Genomic DNA, 6,935 nt, shown 5'->3' on the forward strand with positions numbered 1-6,935 from the left:
AAACAACTCAAGATATGAATGGAAATTCATCAAAGAGAGAGATAAATAAATAAGGATCCAACACATATTAGATCTGAATACTTCTATCACTGAAATGAAATGAAAATAGAATTGTCTATTAGTCAGGGTTTTCTAAAGGCCAGAACTGATAGAATGAGTTATACATTAGAGTAACTTACAGCTGTAGTATAAGTAGGACATAAATGGATGTTCCCTGAGAGAAAGGGTTCAGTCGTTTCAGTCCGTGAGACTTCTCATCTCTGCAGTTCAAATCTGGCGCTGCAGTCCCAGGCAAGCACTAGAGAACTGTCAGTCTTCAGTCTCTTCGAGATTCTGAAGAAACAGGTTCTAACACCAGTGAGGAAATGCCTCAGCAACAGAATAGATGAACTTGCCTGAAAGAGTGAGAGGAAGCAAGCAAAAAACAAAATCTTCCTTCTTCTATGTCCTTTTATGTAGGCTACCATTAGAGAGTGTGGCCCATATTTAGGGTGGGTCTTCTCACCTAAAATGATCCAATCAAGAAAATCCTTCACTGTGTGCCCAGTAGCTTATGTTTCAATTGATTCCAGATGTGGTTAAATTAACAACCAAGATTAGCCATCACAGACCCATAGACCCATTGTCAACTTGTTATATACATATTTATGCCATGTTTAATTTCCAAGTGAAAATAATAACCTGATCATAATTCTTCATAATATGATATAGTCATCTCACATACAGCCGCCAACATATTTCAGAATAGGTGGAGATGTCTTTTCCAATACATGTGCCTATGGTGGTTATTCTCATTTGAAGCACAAAAACTGAGTGTTCTCAACAGACAATAACAAGCAACAAACAAACCCCATTGAATATGAAAGTAACTCTTTGGAAATCACCTACAATGGATTAAGATGAACTTTAACAAGTGCAGTCAGTGACTGTGAACCTGAAAGGATACAATTGAGTCAAATACTTGCATTATGGTAATACCAATGGGGTAAAAAGGGGAAAGACTATGAAACCTCATTTCATGAAATGATACCTTTAAAAAGCCCAAGTCCTCCTACAGATGAATACCGAGGTCTCAGAGGGTTGAAGAGCCTCAGATGTCCTCAACCAAAGGACTTTACCAAGGCACATTGTAGCCAAAATGTCAAAAGTACATGATAAAGAAGAATTTCTAAAGACAGTAAAGAAAACTTGTTGACATATAAGGGGAAGACAATAACAGCAGATCTTTGAGTAGAAGCCCCAGAGCCCAGAAAAAGAAGTGTGATTATTATTCAAATCCTGAAGAAATGTTGTGCCCCCCCCCCCCCCCAAAAAAAAGAACATTATATCTGGCAAAAATGTAACAATGTTCCTTAGGAATGAAGTCTTTCCTCCTTTAGTGGAAACTAAGCCTTATGGGACATGCTTAAGAAGTTCTAAACTAAAAACAGAACTACCATGATAAAAATCACAAGTGAACAGGGCTCACTAGAATAACAGATGCACAAAAGTAAATAAATTAATAAAAATAGAAGAGAAGCAAAACTTACAGTGAGAGAAAACCAGCAAACCATGAAAATAAAATGCAGTATAGGTGGAAAGGAACAAAGAATATTTAAAACAAGCATAAAATAAGAAAATGACAAGGAGGAAATTTGTACATCTCAATAGTATCCTGAGTGTAAACTGTAACAAAAGACACACTGAAGGAGAAAGTGCAGGCATGACCTGACCGTCCACTGATTTGGCATATTCCTTTTCTAAATAAGAAGCATGGCACACTGTGTTCCAGATGTCAGAACTCTGAATTCTGGAGTAGTGTGAGTAGCTGAGAGCTGCACTCTCCAATTCTCCTTTAATGGGTTTTGGATGCATAGAGACCCTGGGAGTGTGAGCGCTCACCGTCCAATCCAAAGTCATGTGCTAACCAATCACAGTGGATAGCTTCCATCTATTAGTGGTGGCTCACATGCAAGAAAGCAGACACTGTTCCCAAAACTGTTTTCTGAGCGATTAATCTCCACACTCTTTACCAAGGCACAGCCATTGCTCTTTTGTTTGGAGGTTCTCGTAATGGTGGCAGCACACTTGCTGAATAAACTCTAACAACAATCAAGACCCAGTTATCTGCTGCCTCCAAAAAACGTTCTTCTCTGGTGAAAATATAAATTGAAAGTGAAGAACTGGGGGAAAAAACCACCCCCCCCAAAAAAACCCCAAACAACATACAAATAGAGATCAAAAGTGAAAACAAGCAGCCCACTCAGATCAGATAAAGCAGACTTTGAAATAAAACAGTGAGCAGAGACAAATAGGTTTATTATATATTCATACAAGGACCAGTTCATCAAGGAAGTATAGTTCTTTCCACTTGAAAATTTTTGAATATTTTTAGAATAATAAAAATTAGTTCTTCTTTTAAAGTTTTTGTGGAACACAGCAATAAAAACTGGAGTGGCAGCCCACGTCTGCAGTCTCAACACTGGGGAGGTAGAGATAGGAGAATCATGAGTTCAAGACCAACTTTTGCTACATAGTGAGACCATGAGTCAGAAAGAGGATGGCTGGGAAACAAAAGAAAAAGGACTCTGTGAGATTCTTTTTAAGATGACAATGTTACCCGATAGCAAGCTAAAGATGCACAAAAGAGAAAACCATAGAAGCAAATTCCTGGTTAACACAGGTGGAAACATTGCCAATAAAGTACTAGCAAGACAAGCTCAGCTGAACCCTAAGATATCATACACTGTGATCAAGTGAGATTCATTCCAGGGGTGCAAGGATAGTTTAATACATGCAATCAATATTAATACAACACATCAACAGAACTAAGGACAAAACCAAAGGGTCATCACAATAGTCACAGAAAGGACATTAAATAAGATCCATTGTTCTCATAACAAAATTAACACATAAGGAATATGTTTTACATACTTCAAACTAATAAAGGCTATATAGTAAACACCCACAGCGAATATCACACTGAAAGGAAAAAAGCCAAACAATGTTTCCTCTGAGAGCTGAAACAGGAAAATGTGAGGCTAGAGAGATGTCCAGACACTGAGAGCACTTGTTGTTCTTGCATAGATCACAAATTTTGCTAGCCATCACATCAAGTGCCTCATAAACCACCTGTAATTCTACATTCAAAAGATCTGTATTAGATAGTTATTGTTGCTATGATAAAATACAATGATCACAAGGAAATGAGAGAGAAAAGGGTTTGTTTGGAGTTATAGCTCAACTGTAATGCTGTCCATAATGGCCAGAAAGGCACGGCAGCAGAATCAGGAAGCAGATAAAGGGGTTGCATTTTATCTGCACAGGAAAATACAGAGGCAGCTGTGGGTATGTGTGTAACGCTGTAAACCCTCAAAGACCAACTCTTAGAGACATATCTCTCCAGCTTGTCTTCACCTCCCAGAAGTTTTATAACCTCCCTAAATCGAGCCACTAACTGGGGACCAAGTATTTAGAACATGAGCCTACAGAGAACATTATTTTATTTAAACTACTCCAGGATCTAATAGCCTCTTCTACTCTCCATGAACATCTGAACTTACTTGTGTGCATAAATCTTCCACATATATACACACACATACACATGTTTTAAAAACTGAAAAGTAGAGATTTTTTAAAAAAAAAACACAAATGCTGACTTTATCCACCTGTACAATTCATTTCCCACAAAAGCTAAACAGTATTCATTTTACTGGGAGTCTCAACATGACCATTACACAAGAGAAATCTATGAATGATGTCCATATTGTGAAGGAAATTTAGTTCCTCCTTCTTGCAGACAGCATGCTGTCATGCATAGCAAACCTAATGTCCATATTCCACCAGAAAGCTGATAGGGCTTTTAAGCAAACTCAGAAAAGTTGTAGGATACCAAACAGCATGCAAAAATTGCCTTTGTAGATACTGGTGATGGGCTGGCTCACAAAGAAAATAAGAAAGCAACCCCATCTACAAGAGCTATAAGCAGGAGGAGTTCTGCTTCACAGCGCTCTATATAAGTGGCCAGTGGCCCAGGATGTGCGCTTGTACTGACCTTCAGCCAGTCTGTCCCAGCGCAATGGCGCCTTCCAGGAAGTTCTTCGTTGGGGGCAACTGGAAGATGAATGGAAGGAAAAAGTGCCTGGGAGAACTCATTTGCACCCTAAACGCGGCTAAGGTGCCGGCAGACACCGAGGTGGTTTGTGCACCCCCCCCCCACCACCACCTACATCGACTTCGCCAGGCAGAAGCTAGATCCCAAGATTGCTGTGGCTGCGCAGAACTGCTACAAAGTGACCAATGGGGCCTTCACTGGGGAGATCAGCCCTGGCATGATCAAAGACTTAGGAGCCGCATGGGTAGTGCTGGGGCACTCAGAGAGAAGGCACATCTTCGGGGAGTCCAATAAGCTGATTGGGCAGAAAGTAGCCCATGCCCTATCCGAGGGGCTAGGAGTGATCGCCTGCTTTGGGGAGAAGTTAGATGAAAGGGAAGCCGGCATCACCGAGAAGGTTGTTTTCGAGCAAACCAAGGTCATCGCAGATAAAGTGAAGGACTGGAGAAAAGTGGTCCTGGCCTATGAACCTGTATGGGCCATTGGTACTGGCAAGACTGCAAAACCTCAACAGGCCCAGGAAGTGCATGAGAAGCTTCGGGGTTGGCTGAAATGCAATGTCTCTGATGCGGTGGCTCAGAGCACCCGAATCATTTATGGAGGTTCAGTGACTGGAGCAACGTGCAAAGAGCTGGCAAGCCAGCCTGATGTGGACAGCTTCCTCGTGGGCGGGGCTTCCCTCAAGCCTGAATTTGTGGACATCATCAATGACAAACAATAAGCACCGTCCATGTCCCCTGCCCTCTGCCAGGCCAGGACTCGGTTGCCCAGAAGCTTAGGAACAGCTCCTACCAGTCACATGCTTCTGATGTCATCTGCCCCATCTTGTGTCCTAATCCACGCTGGTACCTTCCTGAACCTTTTCCACCTCCCTGTAATGGTTGGGACCAGGCCAATCCCTTTACCACCTAAGAATGAAATACATCACCTGTTTCATCAAGGCTCGGGGAGGAGGTCGGAACGAGTGGAACTGATTCTGTCCCTTCAGGTGAGGCAGTAAAGTGAAATCACCTTTCCTTCCCTTCTCAGTGTATACTGAAGTCGAGATCCTCTGGCCCTAAGAGGCCGGGCATGTTCCCCTCTCCCACAGTGCCGAAGCCCTAGTATCATGTTTGTGAACCATCTTACATGTAAGGGAAATAAACACCTGGCCCTAAAAAAAAAAAAAAATATTTAGGAATAAATTTAACCAAGGAAGCGAGAGACTTTTCTAAAGAAAATGGTAAAACATAAAGGAAAGAGAACACAAAAAAGATCAGATCAATCTGATGTGCATGAAAGGACAGAGTTGCTTAAAAGACTCTACTGCCCAAAGTGATGTAGAGTCAATAAACACGTACCAAAATAGTAATGACTCTGTCTCAGGTACTTTTCTATTGTGTGATAAACACAATGACTAAGACAGCTTAGGAGAAGGAGGGTTTACTTGGGCTTACAGTTCCAGAGGAATACAAGTCCATCGTGGCAGGGAATCATAGCAGCAAGCTGCAGATATGGCAACAAGAACAGCTGAGAGACCGCATCTCAAATCACAAAAACAGAAGCAGAGAGAGCACACTGAGAATGGCATGTGTTTGTAAACTCTCAAACCCCTCTTGCAGGGACATATTTCCTCCAACAAGGCCATACCCTCCTAAGCATCACCGAACAGTGCCACCAGCTGCAGATTAAATACGCGGATGCTTGGTCTGAATCTACGGGAGAAAGTCTCATTCACACCGCTACAACTTTCTTCACATAAATGGAGAGAAATCCATTTTTTACACCATTCATGTGGAAGCTCGAAAGAACTAGAACAGTCAAATCAATCCTAAGCAACAGTGAAAGAACAGCAGTATATTTCATGGCATTTTAGCTCAGAACATACTTCAAAACTGTAGTGACCCGAAGAACATAGTACTCATATAAAAATAGACATATAGACCAATGGAACAACAACACTGAAATAAAGCAAGCGGCTTACAGCTAAGACATTGTTGACAAAGATATCAATTACATGCAGTTGGGGAAGCAAATGTATTCACTAGATGGTTCAAGCAAATGTGTGTGTGTGTGTGTGTGTGTGTGTGTGTGTGTACGTGTTAGTTAGAGTTTCTATTGCTGTGACAAAACACCATGATCTAAAAGCAAGTTATGGAGGAAAGGGTTTATTTGGCTTACACTTGAGCATTGTTCATCATCACTGAAAGAAGTCAGGACAGAAACACAAACAGGGCAGGATCTGGAGGCAGGAGCCATGGAGGGGAACAGCTTACTGGCTTGCTTCCCATGATTTGCCTACTCCACCTTCTTTTTTTTTTTTTTTTTTTTTTTTTTTTTTTAACGGTTGGGTAAAAATATATTTCCCCACTTTAAGTCTTGGCACTAGTGATAAATGCATAGGTCACCTGTTGGCACACCACATTCACAGACACTGGAGTTACTCAGCGGGCTGCTGAGCCAGCACTTTCATACTTGCAGGAACGATACGCTTCATATCAATACAATTATTTTAGTTCTTAAAAAAGACACGTGTCTAACATGCAGCTTACATACATGACAATTCTGCATTAACACTGAAAGAATACACAACAGTTTAGAAAACATTGGTTATCTCCAAACAGCAAAAACAACAGTTCTACAACTACAGTTTAAGGCATATCAGCATATTTTCTCAGCTAGGAGGACCATTCCACTTGATTTTGGGCACGGGTTTCTTGTTCTCCTCCTCTACTCACCAGCAACAGCTCTTGCCTCCTCTCCATCCTCTGCGCCTCTGATGGGTGGACTTGGCTGTCTCACTTTCCTGACACCCCCACACCCTAAGTGTTCCACCAAGTCTGTGTTCAGCCCCTCCCCCCAA

The 6,935-nt window shown here is 41.5% G+C and overlaps 1 pseudogene; it reads left to right on the forward strand.

The window, feature by feature from the left end:
* Positions 1-4,042: 4,042 nt before the first annotated feature.
* Positions 4,043-5,248, forward strand: LOC121458457 (annotated as a pseudogene).
* The last annotated feature ends 1,687 nt before the right edge of the window (positions 5,249-6,935 follow it).

Source organism: Microtus oregoni, unplaced genomic scaffold (genome assembly GCF_018167655.1).
Source record: "Microtus oregoni isolate MIOR12 unplaced genomic scaffold, Mior012 000017F_ref0000208, whole genome shotgun sequence".
NCBI lineage: Eukaryota > Metazoa > Chordata > Mammalia > Rodentia > Cricetidae > Microtus > Microtus oregoni.